Source organism: Salvelinus sp. IW2-2015, linkage group LG6.1 (assembly GCF_002910315.2).
Source record: "Salvelinus sp. IW2-2015 linkage group LG6.1, ASM291031v2, whole genome shotgun sequence".
Classification (NCBI taxonomy): Eukaryota; Metazoa; Chordata; class Actinopteri; order Salmoniformes; family Salmonidae; genus Salvelinus; species Salvelinus sp. IW2-2015.
This window is the reverse complement of record NC_036845.1, coordinates 28,953,988-28,971,382: the sequence shown is the minus strand read 5'-3', so window position 1 is coordinate 28,971,382 and position 17,395 is coordinate 28,953,988. Positions and strand designations below refer to the sequence as shown.

The 17,395-nt window shown below is 43.1% G+C and overlaps 1 protein-coding gene across 2 annotated transcripts in view; it reads left to right on the top strand.

Annotated features, from left to right (window-relative positions):
* The window catches only part of LOC111965401 (platelet-derived growth factor receptor beta), a 49,471-nt gene continuing 32,076 nt past the window's right edge, over positions 1 to 17,395 (top strand). The window contains exon 1 of one of the 2 annotated variants that reach the window (XM_023989591.1): positions 1 to 444. The gene's annotated coding sequence lies outside the window, so the exon portion shown is untranslated. The remainder of the gene's footprint in view (positions 445 to 17,395) is intronic. The other variant, XM_023989590.1, reaches the window with a different exon arrangement.

Here is a 17,395-nt window from a genome sequence, read left to right as displayed (position 1 = left end):
TCTTCTGGGTGAGAGAGACCGTATTTGTTTCTGTTCGCTATTCGGCAGAGCAGTGGGCTGGCTTTATCAGTGTGTGTGAGAAGAGAGCAGAGGAGAGCAGGCCAGAAGAAAGGAGACCCCCTGTGCTGTGATTTGACTACATAAACAGAAAGCTCAGAGCTGTACCTCCTCCGGCGGACTCCCAGGACATTGGAGATTAACCCTAAACCCTACAGTCCTGCACTTCAGAGGGATCTAGTCCAACCCTTAAAAACACAATTGGCTGGAGACTGTTACTAGAGACTGTTACTCTGAAGGCAACCAACCGCTGGATAGAGCACTTCTTCGAAAGAGAGAGAGAGAGAGAGAGAGAGAGCGAGAGATAGAGAACCAGACACACTCACAGAGACTGAGACGTGATCATGTTTTAGGAGCCAAGACACAGCCAGAACTGGTTCACTGAAGGTAAGAGGGTTTTGTTTCAGCTTGGCTTTTTCGTTTTATTTCACATTTACAGTTTTTCTGACTAATACATTTTTGGCAGCTTTAATAGAGCCTATGATTTACTATTGGACATGAAGGATGTATAAATTCAATTAGTTGGGACTGAAATCCCACTCCGAATAATTAAATTACATGGCTGTCTATCACATGTAGCTGTCCACAACTGGATAATGCCATTTTCTTAAAACACATTTTCTGTTAATTGGGAATTGATTCATTTAGTTCACTTTGTGTGTATTTAATGTCATGGAATGGCTTGCCAGACTTACACTATTGTGTGTTTTGTGTGTGTGTTGGTGGTTTGTGCTGTTTAAGATTGGGGAGGAWGTTTTTATTTKATGAGCATGGCCTTATTTCTACTACTTCATATTGGATGACAGTTYGAGAGACCAATTGGATTAATCAAGGTGATAGAAAGTGACACATTCAATACCGTCTTGCACACTCTTKCCTGCATCTAGCTGATCTATGGCGCAATCATTAGTCCTAACAGTTGCAAACAAGAGTTTCTAGACAAATTCAGGTARATTTATCCCCATTTCGTTTGCTTCCATTTAAGATTTGTTTTTCAACAGAATCTGTCTAAAAAGATACACCCCTGATCATCCGCAAACACAGTTCACTTTCATAGCAGCCACATACAAAAAGCATCATCACTTTGCTCATTGTGTAAGTCCTTCTTTTATCTACACACTTTCCTCCTCTCACCTTTTCCCTTTGCTTGTGGACTTCAATGCACAACACTAAAAGCTGCCTGACCAGGCAAAAATAATAATTCCAAACCAAACTTTCATACCATAAATCGTTGTCACCATATTAGCTAACGTCATAGTCAACATAGCTTCTAGAACTAACACGTTAGTAAACCAACTACAATCACACAGTACAGTGTACATACAGAAAGCAGTTTAGGAGTTACACAGGTGGGACGAGGTGGCAATAAATTAATAAAACCAAAAGCTTACTCTGACTTGGAAGAGTTCCAGTGTTGGATAGCATTAGCCAGCTAGCTAACATAAATAGCATTCCTCTCTGTTTGAGCCGGGTGTTTGGTAAGCTAAATTAGCTAGCTGCATTAGTTAGSTAAGTAAGTGAAACAAATGAAAATATAGCTATTTCTCTCTATCGCGGMTGYTTCTCCTTAATTTTTGARGAAATGAATTTGTTCAAAACTGTTCAACTATTGTYTTTGTCTCTCTTTGAGTCAACTACTCACCACATTTTATGCACGGCACTGCAGTGCTAGCTAGCTGTAGTTTATGCTTTCATTACTAGATTAATTCTCTGATTCTTTGATTGTGTGAACAACATGTCWGTTCATGCTGYAAGAGCTCTGATAGGTTGTAGGATATTCTCCGGATGTTGTCATATTACTGTGTAAGTCTATGGAAGGGGGTGAGAACCATGAGCCTCCTAGATTTAGCATTGAAGTCAATTTACCCARAGGAGRACGGAAAATAACAGTCCTCTGGCTACACCATGGTGCTACCYCAGAGAGTGCTGTTGAGGCTACTGTAGACCTTCATGTGTGTTGACAAGTGAATACACTRATTATAGAAAAYATYAAGAACACCYCCTCTTTCCATGACATAGACTGACCAGGTGAATCCAAGTGAAAGCTATGACCCCTCATTGGTGTCACTTGTTAAATCCACTAATCAGTGTGGATGAAGGGGAGGAGATAGGTTAACGGAGGATTTTTAAACCTTCAGACGATTGAGACATGAATTGTGTATGTGTGCCACTCAGAGGGTGAATGGGCAAGACAAAAAATGTAAGTGCCTTTGAACTGGGTATGTTAGTAGGTGCCAGGCRCACTGGTTTGTGTCAAGAACTGCAACMCTGCTGGATTTTTCATGCTCAACAATTTTCTGTGTGTATCGAGAATGGTCCACCACCCAAAGGACATCCAGCCAACTTGACACAACTGTGGGAAGCATTGGAGTCCACTTGGGCCAGCATTCCTGTGGAACACTTTGACACCTTGTAGAGTCCATGCACCGACAGGGATGTTCTGAGGGCAAAAGGCGCTTTGTTGCAACTCTTACACACACACACACACACACACACACACACACACACACACAACACACACACACACCCACACACACACACACACACACACACACACACACACACACACACACACACACACACACACACACACACACTTTGTGCTTTGGTGCTAAAGGGGCTATTTGTACAGCTTTCTCAACTCACCCTTGGTGAACCACTGGTCCTCACCAGTGAACCATTGATGCCCTGCAGCTCTGGTGAATGACCTTTACAGAATCAATCTTCTACGCATAGCTACACAGGGGAGCCACTGACAGCCATGGAGCCATTATCATAGCATAGCATTATTCACGTCATAGGAGTCTTCAGTTGAGCATACAACTCTGTGTTTTGTTTTAACCACATACATAAACRCAAACAGATGTAGGATCTTAATTTGACTATTGTCACAGCAAAATAATCCTGCAGCAAACGGATTTAAATGTTAARTCCATAATGTTGCTTGATGGGTGGTTAGGCTATTAGCTGGCCAAAAGTAGGCCACATGAAAAGTGCAATACTGTTAATATAACCGTGTGTTAGAGTGGGTTTTCAGTGAAYGTATGTAAATCAAAAAGMTCATCTACATTTCCTGTGGYGCAGGAAAATTCCCAGGAACAAAAGAGTGATCAAATTAAGATCCTACTGTACATCTGTAAGTGTAATACATTTGGGCCCGGTTTCCCGRACTCAGATTAAGCCTAGTCCTAGACTGAAACAGGATGTGAATGGARATTCTCCATTGAAAAGGCTTCTTAGTTCTAGGCTTCATCTGTGCCCGGGAAACTTGCCCATAGAATTGTTGCTTTGTCATTGGTGAGCATGTGTCKTTTGTAAACCAATGAGTTGTATCTGTGTCAGCTGAGCAGAAAAGAGAGAGAGGCAGACATTTATACAAACATACTCTACTCTCTGACATCCCCACAGACAGACTTAATCACTGTGGATGTTTCAGTTATTRAGCTGGCATACATATTACATACCGTATGGTTATAGTAGTCATTTAATCTCATAACAAAGACATGTGTGGTATGTTGATCTTTCATCCAACAGATGTTGTGCACCTGAGACTGCTGTTTTATGACTATGGTCAGATGCTAGAAGCCTTTGGTATACCAATGCTCTGGCATGGGGCTTTTTAGGTTGTAGAGCCACAAACAGACAATACTCTAGCACTGTAATGCAGATGGATCTGTTTGATACAACAGATGTTAGCATGACATGTGGTTTACTGTTGACTCCTCATATCTGTCTCTTCTCCTCTGAAGTGCAGTTTTTTATCATGTGTAACCATATTGTCACGAGCTGTTTGGATGTATATAAAAATTATGTTCATACCATTGTTTTATAACGAGTGTTTTATGTATTGTTTTATAATTGCCATTCTATCTCACATTCTAAGACGTTCGGCAAGTTTGGAACATTGTGGGGATTTTCCTACAGTGTGTCAGGGGGCCGGTATGTTGGATAGAAAGAGAGTTCTCCCTGTGCTGTTGTAGTGCTACAGTCCTCTCCTCTCCTCTCCTCTCCTGTCCTCTCCCTTCCCCTCTTGTCTTCTCTGTCTGGCAGTAAAACTAATCCCTTAGCTGTCATCAGCTGTGTCCTGGCTCTCAGAGCTCCCTGCATGCCAGCCAAAGTGAGAAATGTGATTCACATTATGACCATGCAGAAGACATGCAGTGCATCTGATTAAACAAGCGGCTCACAGGCACTAACCCATATGGTCTGAAGTACCAGTGTGGTAACTTATAAGCTACGAGCTTTGCAGCACATTGAATAAGGCCTTTGATTGATCTCTTCAATCCAAAGTCATAAGTGTTTCGAATCAAGCACAGGCACTAATGCTGTTTAGATTTGGTACTAATAAATCCGAATTCTCTCAAATAATTGTATTTAAGTGGCCTTCATGAATAGATCATTTAGTATACCTGCTTTAGAGATCATACAATGATTACAGAATTGTCCGGGGTAGGCGGTCATTGTAAAATAAGAATTTGTTCTTAACTGAATTGCCTAGTTAAATATAGTTTAAATTAAAAAAATACAAATAATAAAGGGTTTAGACGTGGCACGTAGCTCTCCTTCTTGAAGTGTTGCTATTCTAACTTGTACTACAGCTCTAGTCTATATAGAGATCAACACTGAAAAGCCACATCTTCGTGCTATTCTCAGAACACAACATTATATGAATAATTTACCAGTGGTCAATAATCCATTATGTATCATCCTTATAATTCTGGACCAAGAAATAGCTACTGTAGTAAGGCCAGTCGTGGCTGAAACAGCCTGCTACTCAAAGCCTCCCTCTTTCTCATCCTCCTCCACCTCTCCCTCCTCCTCCACCTTGGTACAAACCATTCCACTGACAGAGTCATTAGAACATAGAACACTTACTGAGTTGTGAGGAGTGCTGAGCTAATACATCCTGTCCTGGTCTGGCCTGCACCACTCCTCTCCCTCCCACCTCCCACTCAACAACACTACAAGAAGCAGCTGCATCATATCTGAGAGAGGRTGTGACCGCTATTCAGCCAGCCACTCTCTTTGGAGGACAATAGAAATAGAAGGGTTCCGTAAAAGCTTCGTAACAGAGTAATAAGGCTTCATAAGAAAGTGAAACACATCCCAGGAGGTCATATGTATTGACAGCGAGGATTCGTCATAACAGTATCACAATGAAAGTGAATGGTGAATAGAGTCAGTTTGACTATTCAGGCTGTAGTGGGTCCATTGAAAACAATGCTGTTTCATCTGGCGCTGTCCTCGGTCCAACTAAAACATGTCAGGGATTTGTTCTGGTGATACAAACTGGGCAGGAGGGCAAAGGAAAACATGCTGTAGCTCTCAGAAGTGATAAGACCTTTCACACGAAGGAAAACAGAGAAAAAATAGTCCTTGGCTAGAGTGAATTTATCTGGCTTGCTACTCTGACTGTGTGTGTGAATTTGAAAGATAAAAGCTAAGCTGATGATACTACAGTGAACAAGACTAGCTTATGTGTAATTACATTTTCCCTCCTTAAAATCATAACTGAAACTACCCATGAGTCTCAGGGATGGAAATAGAAAATCACCACTATATAAGTAGCTCTCATTGAAACACTTATCAATAAGCATGAAAAGAATCAACTGAAATTCCTCAACGCAGGATCAGTTGACCCCCATAGTCCTGACCCCACTGTAAAGTTGCTTTAATGCTCAAACTAACAAACTTTACAAACTTTTTTCAAATCTCCTTTTCCTTCCTTTTTTCTCTCCCTCTCGGCYGTGTTGTTGGAAGCCGCCATGGAAAAGGAGAGGGATTTAAAGCCAGTCAGAGCTGTAATTGTATTCAGCTGTTTTCTTTTTCTTTTCCTTTTTTCGAGGAGTGTAGGCGTCCTCTATTTCTCACGGGGAAGGCGAGGGTCTGTGGTGGTGGGGCGGGGGGGTCTGCTATTCCCTCGAGTGTTTGAGCTGAGAGGTGGGGATGAGGGTTGGGGGACATGGGTGTTTTACTTGCCAGATGGGGAGGGTTTAGTGGAGTGGGTTGGGGGGTGTAGGGGGAGAGGGTAGGGGACTGGGGCTAGTTGTCAGTGTCTAACCCTCTACATCCGGTATCTTCCCTAGGAGTGGGAAGAGATCAACAAGCGTTTTCAGTTGTCATTTTACTGGAACTCTGCCCTTCGTCTTTTTATAACATATTATCATTGCCTGGTTATAATACTGGATGTGCTTTTTACTCTACGTTATAGACACTGGTCTAGATTTTTTGGGGCCTTGATAGTAAAGGACAAACATTTGATTACAGGACAATAGTTTTTATTGTGACAAACACTCAATGAGACATTGACTGAAAGCTACTTTGTTAAGTGTTTTTCCCCCTCTTTAATGCTTTTTAAGCCCTTTCCCTCGTTTAGTTTTCCAAATGAGTTGCAAACGAGATCATTAAACTGATATCAAACGTCAGCCACATCCAACAACTACCACACTTTTTACCACTGGTTTTTACCAGGTCCAGACCCTCAGTTCCGCTCCTCCCCTTAGCCTTCTCAGTATCATTCACAGTTTCATTTCAATAGGAGCTAGCCAGAACCCACAGCTTCCCAAATAAGAAGTCTGACACAGCTCTGTTGAGGTAGGGCCCTTCAGACACCAGTCACTGTTTACCCATGATAATCCAACACCACTGCGATGCATTTCAAGAAGCGGACAAAATACAGCAATGGACATTTGCTGTTATATCAATTTCACTGTAGTTTCCTCTGTCTCATTCAATTAACATCTTGTTCTGTGACGATAGTATAGCGATTTAGKGGGAACTGCTGGAGTGGTGTGTGAATCAGCATCCCTGGCATACACTTCCCCRTTACCACCTGTGCCATGAAGGTCCAGACCTCTTGGCGGAAGCTGCAGTATACTTACTGTACAAACAAGGAAGTTAACAGTTAGTCTATGGAGGATGGCCTCTGTGTGATCCTTACTGAAGGGTCAGTAGTTTAATTGCAGGAAAGCTAAGATCTATTAGCCAAGGTAGCGTGGTGTTGTTCGAAAAGGATGTAGACTTGGTTGGTTCTATAAACACAGTTCCAGTTCATTTTCCGAAGAGACTGTGACACAGTGTCAGACAAGTTTCAGTAGTGGGAAAACATTTCTGGCATTTCCGCGATGGTGAAGTATTTTTATTTGCAAATGGTTTCGTAATGGAAGAGTAGACCACAAAGTTGGAGAGGTTTGTTTTGTTCAGGACCATGTCCTGCACACGTATTAAGAATAGGCAATACCCTCTGTGTTGAGTAAGCTTTGTGTCTCTTCTCATAATCTCTTTGTTGTACTGCTCACTTTGTTGTGGTGTTGTGTCATAAACTGTGTTCTGCCCATCAGTGCGTCCCTTCTCTTTTTTATTTGTATCATCTGAGGTTGTGCTCTATCCGTTGTTGTGGTATCTCTCATTCTTCTATTCCACAGTGTGTTTGATCTTGCTCTGTCCCTTATTTTGTCATGATTTATGCTTTGTCTTGTGTTTTTTCCTGTGTACAGTTGTCTGGTCTATGTTCATTTGTCTGTTTGATCCTGTGTTTTGTCTGTGTTGCACTGTGTTGTGCTCTTCTGTCTCTGATTGTGATGTGCCATTTTTTGTGCCATTGTGTTGCGTGTCTGGATGTGTTGTGTTGCACTGTACTCTGTATCTGGTTACGTTGTGTTGTGCTTTACAATGTGTCTGGCCAGTGGTCTTGGTGGTCTGCAGCATCACGGTTGAATCACTCCCTCACACCCACACATGGCCGTATGTTTCCCCATACAGGAAGTGAAGACTTTCCAGCTGCGCTCAAATAAGCTTTTTGGACCAAGTGTCTGTCTTTTGTTATTAAATGTATTTTTTTATTATTTCAAACACTGTCTCCCCGCTTCCCCTCGGGACACACKCAGTAAGGCAAATGCTTGGTTGCAAATGTGATTGAGAAAGTGGTTCCCACCTCATCATGTGCTGACTGCAACATCATTGCCAGATGTCCAACTCAAACACGGACCAGTATGGATAATACCCAGAGATTGAGCATGAAGGCTGCTGAGGAAAGTCAGTTTACAMACTAGCTGTATCCTGCGCCTGTGAGGGGGCCGGGCTGCCTGCACGTCCGGGGGGTAAGGGGGGGGGGGGTGACACTGAGTGTGGTGGGGCTGGTAGTGAATGCTGGGAAGGGTCAATCAGACATGAGATTCCCATTATCCCTGGGAAAACTCACGCTCTGAGAACACACTTTTAACAGCATGGTGATTACCATGACATCTCTAATGTAAACACCTATCTTTACGTCGACCATGGCCAATGGGGGAAAGACCACTTTTTCTATGGACCACTCAAATATGATAACGCCCCTTCAACTGACCCTTCCCTAARCCCAACCCCCCTTGGTTACTGTTGCAACCTCAACAACATTTTTMCGGAAAGCCCAAATCCCCATTCAACCACTGGCAAAATCCCCTCACTGTTTCTAAAACAAAATGAAAATAAACACATACTACCCCTTGCTAATCGGGGAAACTCTTGTGGTGGACTGTCATTACAATTGCTTCACGAAAACCTGGTCAAATGATGTTTGTAGTGTAGYTAGCCACTGAATGGCTCTGAATTCACTGTCATGCAGTCAAAGTTATAACCACTTTTGTAGCTAAATAGTGCTCTCAAATCGGCAGATTGGAGTAGTATTCATACCATTGCTAACTTAGCTRGCTRACATACATTTTGAGAAAACACGTTATATTAAGTGGCTAGCTAGCTAGCATTTGGTGGTCAATGAGACTGAGAGCTAGAAAACAACGTAACAAAAGTATAATTTKGGATTTGAAAAATATTCCATCATTTCAGAAAAATATTCCTTCATTTCAGGAACTACAGCAGCAAGTACGCACTTTAATTTTTAAAAGAAAACTCTCTGTTTTTGCCACAGCCTTAACTGCCGTTAATGTGATTTGAAAGGACATTTCACCACTGCTCCTTAACTGTATATGTCCATTAATATATTATTAATATATAATATGTGTCAAATTAATAATTTCCTCACTACATGCAAATGCAAGCATTTCTGCATCTTACCGGTAGAAAACGGGCCATCTACATTTACTGGTTGTAAGCAAACCACAATATACAGAATTCACAATTTCAGGACGAATTGCCGCCCCTGTCAAGGTGGATCCGTTTGAGAATGGGAGTCAACAGGWATCTAACTAGCTAGCAAACTACATTTGTTTATCTGAACCAAAGTCGAGCTAGCTAGCTTTCATAATATTCTGGCTAGATGTTCCAAAGCAAATCATTGTAATTAGCCAGCTGCTATCTGGTGATGTGATTTGTAACTTTGCAAGCTAGCTATGTCAGATTACGTTAGCTACAGCGTACCGGACCGTATCTAACCGTTWGCTAGCTAACTACCGCRTAGGCTAACGTGACTGGCCTGTATGTTCGATTTACAGAGTCTGATCCCATCAACATCTGCAGCAACATCAACATCAAACTCAGCACCAGGAACTAGTGTTTGCTTATTCTTAGCAAAGTCACCTTTGCTAAATCTTTCCATGACTCCATGATGATCAAATAAATATACTGGAGCTAGGCATAMACWTGGTCTGTGTCTTGTTGTCACAGTTGTTGTGTTTGTAAGTAGGGTACAACTTCTACTGTAGTTATCYGTATTATGGAGGCTTAGTTGATAGTTAATGCAAAGCTTAATTTCTAAATTGGAAAAAAGCTAAGTTATTAGTAAGGAGGGGATGGTGTGGGTGACTGACTGGTGTCTRTTGGGGATGRATATTTTGTTGGATGGTTAGTCAGCGTGATCTATTGACACCAGGGGGATGGGTGGATATAGTACCTTGTTTAATTGTGTATTTATGGGGACAAAGTAGTAAAATGTTGGCTAATCACTGACTTGTGTATGTCCTACTGACTAATCCTGCTGCTGATGATGATGACGACCTTGACACCAGCTTTAGTAGTACAGATCCTGTAGACCCATTGGATTTTTATTTATATTTTTATTTCACCTTTATTTAACCAGGTAGGCCAGTTGAGAACAAGTTCTCATTTACAACTGTGACCTGGCCAAGATAAAGCAAAGCAGTGCGACAAAAAACAACACAGAGTTACACATAGAATAAACAAAAGTACAGTCAATAACACAGTAGAAAAATCTATATACGGTTGAAGTCGTAAGTTTACATACACCTTAGCCAAATGTATTTAAACTCAGTTTTTCACAATTCCTGACATTTAATCCGAGTTAAAATTCCCTGTCTTAGGTCAGTTATTATCACCACTTTATTTTAAGAATGTGAAATGTTAGAATAATAGTGGCGAGAATGATTTATTCCAGCTTTTTTTCTTTCATCACATTCCCAGTGAGTCAGAAGTAAGGCAATAAATAGGCCATAGTAGCAAAGTAATTACGCTTTAGCAAATTAACACTGAAGTGATAGATGTGCAGATGATGATGTGCAAGTAGAAATACTGGTGTACAAAAGAGCAAAAAAAGTAAATAAAAACAATATGGGGATGAGRTAGGTAGTTGGGTGTGCTATTTAAAGATGGGCTATGTACTGCTGCAGCGATCGGTAAGCTGCTCAGATAGCTGATGCTTAAAGTTAGTGAGGGAGATATAAGACTCCAACTTCAGCGATTTTTGCAATTCGTTCCAGTCATTGGCAGCAGAGAACTGGAAGGATAGGTTGGCTAAAGTGGGTGTTGGCTTTGGGGATGACCAGTGAGATATACCTGCTGGAGCACGTGCTAATAGGTGGGTGTTGTTATGGTGACCAGTGAGCTGAGATAAGGCGGAGCTTTACCTAACAAAGACTTATAGATGACCTGGAGCCAGTGGGTCTGGCGATGAATATGTAGCGAGGGCCAGCCGATGAGAGCATACAGGTCGCAGTGGTGGGTAGTATATGGGGCTTTGGTGACAAAACGATGGCACTGTGATAGACTGCATCCAGTTTGCTGAGTGAGTGTTGGAGGCTATTTTGTAATTTTTGCCGAATTCGAGGATCGGTAGGATAATCAGTTTTACGGGTGTATGTTTGGCGGCGTGAGTGAAGGAGGCTTTGTTGCGAAATAGGAAGCCGATTCTAGATTTAATTTTGGATTGGAGATGCTTAATATGAGTCTGGACGAGAGTTTACAGTCTAGCCAGACACCTAGGTATTTGTAGTTGTCTACATATTCTAAGTCAGAACCGTCCAGAGTAGTGATGCTTAGTCGGGCGGCAGGTGCGGGCAGCGATCGGTTGAAGAGCATGCATTTAGTTTTTACTTGCATTTAAGAGCAGTTGGAGGCCACGGAAGGAGAGTTGTATGGCATTGAAGCTCGTTTGGAGTTTGTTAACACAGTGTCCAAAGAAGGGCCAGAGGTATACAGAATGGTGTCGCTGCGTAGAGGTGGATCAGGGAATCACCCTCAACCAAGAGTGAAATCATGAGATATATATAGAGAAAGAGTCGCCCGAGAATTGAACCCTGTGGTACCCCCACGAGACTGCCAGAGGTCCGGACAACAGGCCCTCGCGATTTGACCACACTGGAACTCTATCTGAGAAGTAGTTAGTGAAGCAGGCGAGGCAGTCATTAGAGAAACCAAGGCTGTTGAGTCTGCCAATAAGAATACAGTGATTGACAGAGTCGAAAGCCTTGGCCAGGTTGATGAATACGGCTGCACAGTTTGAAAGCTGATGAAAGGATGAACAGGATGAAAGCTATCAGCTGGGAACAAGCTCAAGCTCAACATCATCTGACACTACTGTATTTATTTATTTATTTTGCTCCTTTGTACCCCATTATGTCTATCTCTACTTTGCACATTCTTCCACTGCAAATCAACCATTCCAGTGTTTTACTTGCTATATTGTATTTACTTCGCCACCATGGCCTTTTTTTTGCCTTCACCTCCCTTGCTCACATTGTATATAGACTTATTTGTCTACTGTATTATTGACTGTATGTTTGTTTTACTCCATGTGTAACTCTGTGTTGTTGTATGTGTCGAACTGCTTTGCTTTATCTTGGCCAGGTCGCAATTGTAAATGAGAACTTGTTCTCAACTTGCCTACCTGGTTAAATAAAGGTGAAATAAATAAATAAAACGGAAGAGGTAAAGACTGTACGAGGCTGGCAAGAGCCAAAGTGTATAGTCTGAGTCCAACGTCATAGAGCTTATGATGTTCTGCCTGACCAGCTGCCATTACCTAACACAAGATGAGGCTCACCAGCTGAAGAACATTCAGGACCCTGCCTGGAACATTCAGCCAACACAACATCCATATTCAGCAAGACTCATGATGTACTATAATATAGAAGGCCGAGAAYGCTCACAACTGCATTGTGGTATAGTTATTGCTAGATCTTGTACATATGTATATAATGGATTTTTACATTCTTACTACTAAAACAAATGATGTAGGGAGTTGGTGTATCATTTCAACTTTCATTTCTTGGCAAGTAAACATGTTCCAATAAAACAGTAGATTAGTCTGTCAATGTACCAAATAAGTAGACATGGCTTGTATTCAGGAGAAAGTTTATTTTCTCTGGAGACTGAGGAGAGTTTACATAGCAATATGCATGAACAGTTATGGCAATGTATGACATATATCCTTTATTTACTTAACCAGGCAAGTCAGTTAAGAACAAATATTTAAATCAAATCAAATCAAATTTTATTAGTCACATACACATGGTTAGCAGATGTTAATGCGAGTGTAGCGAAATGCTTGTGCTTCTAGTTCCGACAATGCAGTAATAACCAACAAGTAATCTAACCTAACAATTCCACAACTACTACCTTATACACACACACAAGTGTAAAGGGATAAAGAATATGTACATAAAGATATATGAATGAGTGGTGGTACAGAACGGCATAGGCAAAGATGCAGTAGATGGTATAGAGTACGGTATATACATATGAGATGAGTACTGTAGGTATGTAAACATAAAGTGATGTTTAAAGTGGCTAGTGGTACATGTATTACATAAAGATGGCAAGATGCAGTAGATGATTAGAGTACAGTATATACATATGAGATGGGTAATGTAGGGTATGTAAACATTATATTAAGTGGCATTGTTTAAAGTGGCTAGTGTACATTTTTACATAATTTCCATCAATCCATTTTTAAAGTGGCTGGAGTTGAGTCAGTATGTTGGCAGCGGCCGCTAAATGTTAGTGTGGCTGGTTTAACAGTCTGATGGCCTTGAGATGAGAGCTGTTTTTCAGTCTCTCTCGGTCTGTTGATGCACTGTACTGACCTCGCCTTCTGGATGATAGCGGGGTAAGAAAGTGCTTGGGTGTTGTTGTCCTTGATGATCTTTATGGCCTTCCTGTGACATCGGGTGGTGTAGGTGTCCTGGAGGGCAGGTAGTTTGCCCCCGGTGATGCGTTCTGCAGACCTCACTACCCTCTGAGAGCCTTACGGTTGTGGCGGAGCAGTTGCCGCTACCAGGCGGTGATACAGCCCGACAGGATGCTCTCGATTGTGCATCTGTAGAAGTTTGTGAGTGCTTTTGGTGACAAGCCGAATTTCTTCAGCCTCCTGAGGTTGAAGAGGCGCTGCTGCGCCTTCTTCACAACGCTGTCTGTGTGGGTGGACCAATTCAGTTTGTCCATGATGTGTACACCGAGGAACTAAAACTTTCCACCTTCTCACTACTGACCCGTCGATGTGGATAGGGGGTGCTCCCTCTGCTGTTTCTGAAGTCCACAATCATCTCCTTTGTTTTGTTGACGTTGAGTGTGAGGTTATTTTCCTGACACCACACTCCAAGGGCCCTCACCCCCCCTGTAGGCCGTCTCGTCGTTGTTGGTAATCAAGCCACCACTGTAGTGTCATCCGCAAACTTGATGATTGAGTTGGAGGCGTGCATGGCCACGCAGTCGTGGGTGAACAGGGAGTACAGGAGAGGCTCAGAACGCACCCTTGGGGGGCCCCAGTGTTGAGGATCAGCGGGGTGGAGATGTTGTTTACCTACCCTCACCACCTGGGGCGGCCCGTCAGGAAGTCCAGACCCAGTTGCACAGGGCGGGGTCGAGACCCAGGGTCTCGAGCTTGATGACGAGTTTGGAGGGTACTATGGTGTTAAATGCTGAGCTGTAATCGATGAACAGCATTCACAATGGGTATTCCTCTTGTCCAGAATGGGTTAGGCAGTGTGCAGTGTGGTTGCGATTGCGTCGTCTGTGGACATATTGGGTCGGTAAGCAAATTGGAGTGGGTCTAGGGTGTCCGGTAGGGTGGAGGTGATATGGTCCTTGACTAGTCTCTCAAAGCACTTCATGATGACGGAAGTGAGTGCTACGGGGCGGTAGTCGTTTAGCTCATTACCTTAGCTTTCTTGGGAACAGGAACAATGGTGCCCTCTTGAAGCATGTGGAACAGCAACTGGGATAAGGATTGATTGAATATGTCCGTAAACACACCAGCCAGCTGGTCTGCGCATGCTCTGAGGACGCGGCTGGAATGCCGTCTGGCCTGCAGCCTTGCGAGGGTTAACACGTTTAAATGTTTTACTCACCTCGGCTGCAGTGAAGGAGAGCCCGCAGGTTTTGGTAGGGGGCCGTGTCAGTGGCACTGTATTGTCCTCAAAGGCGGGCAAAAAAGTTGTTAGCCTGTCTGGGAGCAAGACATCCTGGTCCGCGACGGGGCTGGTTTTCTTTTTGTAATCCGTGATTGACTGTAGACCCTGCTGACGCAATGCGGAACATATTCCAATCCGCGTGATCGAAGCAGTCTTGAAGCGTGGATTCAGATTGGTCGGACCAGCGTTGAACAGACCTGAGCGCGGGAGCTGTTGTTTTAGTTTCTGTTTGTAGGCTGGAATCAACAAAATGGAGTCGTGGTCAGCTTTTCCGAAAGGGGGCGGGGAGGCCTTATATGCGTCGCGGAAATTAGTATAACAATGATCTAGGTTTTTCCAGCCCTGGTACACAATCGATATGCTGATAGAATTTAGGGAGTTTTGTTTTTAGATTAGCCTTGTTAAAATCCCCAGCTACGATGAATGCAGCCTCAGGGTGTGTGGTTTCCAGTTACAAAGAGTCAGATAAAGTTCGTTCAGGGCCATCGATGTGTCTGCTTGGGGGGAATATATACGGCTGTGATTATGATCGAAGAGAATTCCCTTGGTAGATAATGCGGTCGACATTTGATTGTGAGGAGTTCTAGATCAGGTGAACAGAATGACTTGAGTTCCTGTGTGTTGTATTGATGATCACACCACGTCTCGTTAATCAAGGCATACCCCCGCCCCTCTTCTTACCAGAAAGATGTTTGTTCTGTCGGCCGATGCATGAAGAAACCAGCTGGCTGCACCGACTCCGTTAGCGTCTCTTGAGTTAGCCATGTTTCCGTGAAGCAGAGCACGTTGCAATCCCTGATGTCTCTCTGGAATGCTACCCGTGCTCGGATTTCATCAACCTTATATGCAAGAGACTGGACATTGGCGAGTAGTATGCTAGGGAGTGGAGCGCGATGTGCCCGTCTCCGAAGCCTGACCAGGAGACCGCCTCGTTTGCCCCTTTTACGGCGTCGCACAGGGTCGCCGGCTGGGATCAGATCCATTGTATTGGTGGAAGGCAAAACACTGGATCCGTTTCGGAAAGTCATATTCCTGGTAGGAACGATGATGAGTTGACGTTAATCGTATATTCAGTAGTCCTCCCGACTGTATGTAATGAAACCTAAGATTACCTGGGTACCGATGTAAGAAATAACACATAAAAAACAAAATACTGCATATTTTCCAAGGAACGCGAAGCGAGGCTGCCATCTCTTTTTCGGCGCCGGAAGTAGGGGAGTTACAATGACGGCCTACTGGGGAACAGTGGGTTAAACTGCCTTGTTCAGGGGCAGAGCAACAATTTTTACCTTGTCAGCTCGGGGATTCAATCCAGCAACCTTTCGGTTACTGGCCAAACACTCTAACTACTAGGCTACCTGCCGCCCCATATACAGTAGAAGAAAAATATACAACTAACGCCTATAAATACTACAGTTCTACAGAGGGACTTGCATACACCATACTTGCATATGGTGTGTTTGGGGTTGCTGTGTGGTATTCGGAGACACTTTGATACAAGTGAAGATTGTTGTTATGGACCTTTCACATCTCCTCTTGAATTGCTGGAATGGCCACAACAACACACTCAGGCAAGGGGATTCGGTGTCCTGTGCCTAGCTTCTCTAAAAAACTCCCAAAATAATCTGCAGGCCACCAAGCAGCATTGTCTGTAAGAGAATTACATGGGCAATTGGGCAATTGTTGTGTACTGTCTGTATTTCTACTGTAGCAGCARGATGCAGAATATTACACATCTCACAGACACACGTTAGCTAGCTAGCTATAACACCGGTGTAGTTACTCAAAGACTACTAGTAATATGAGTCAGGATGCCAAAGTCAGTTCCTATACTCTTCGTCGTCATCAAATCATTTCTCCAGTTTAGCTGGAGAAATGTGGCGCCATCTAACTTGATCTAACTTCATCCAACATTTCTCCAGTATTGCTCCTAGTCCTAATGAGATGCACTGAGGCTAGCTAGGTCAACGTTAGCCAGCTAGATAGCTAGTTAGCTATAGCATTAGGCTACAGTACAKTTTGGGTATAGCAAACAGAGCTAGCTAGCTCAAATTGSCTAGCATTGGCTTGTAGCAAGCCCCGTTATGGCCAAATCGACCAGGAAATGATACTGTACTGAACAACACTGCCTCATGTGAAAAGAGAGCTTTGCTATATTGCTAGCTAGCTACCAACAGCAAAACAACTTACTCATTTGTCATTTGCCCTCCTGGTCTAGCTGGTCTAGGCTRCTGCCACCAGTTGATCTTTGAGGTTCTGAAGAACGTCTCAAGCACACTGATATCCATATGTGCGTCAAAACTTTGTTGGTCTGTCACAAACACACATTCCATGGGGTCTGCATTGACTGTCCGCGAACAAATTCATTGCAGCACAGACTAGGCTGTCAACATGGCTGGACAGCACACTAACAGGCACCACCAGTGTCAATTGTGTCAATTGTAGCGTCAAAAAGGAGAACAGAACAATGCTTACCATGGCAACAAAGGATGATTGTGACATCACAAACATACTCCATACTCCCCCTAGCAACAAATAGTGGTTAGTGTGGTGATTGTGACATCACTTTGACCATTGTCCAAAAGGTTACTCAAATGTGGGTGTGTTTAACCTTTTCACACGTACCAACAAACGGGTGTGATCATTCTGCAGTGATCCCTGCAGTATATGCTCAAACYAGTTTGATTAGAACGCTTATTTAGAACATACAGTTTCGATTGAGGCAACAGTCAGCATTTGAGCTAGCCATACTGTTTTTT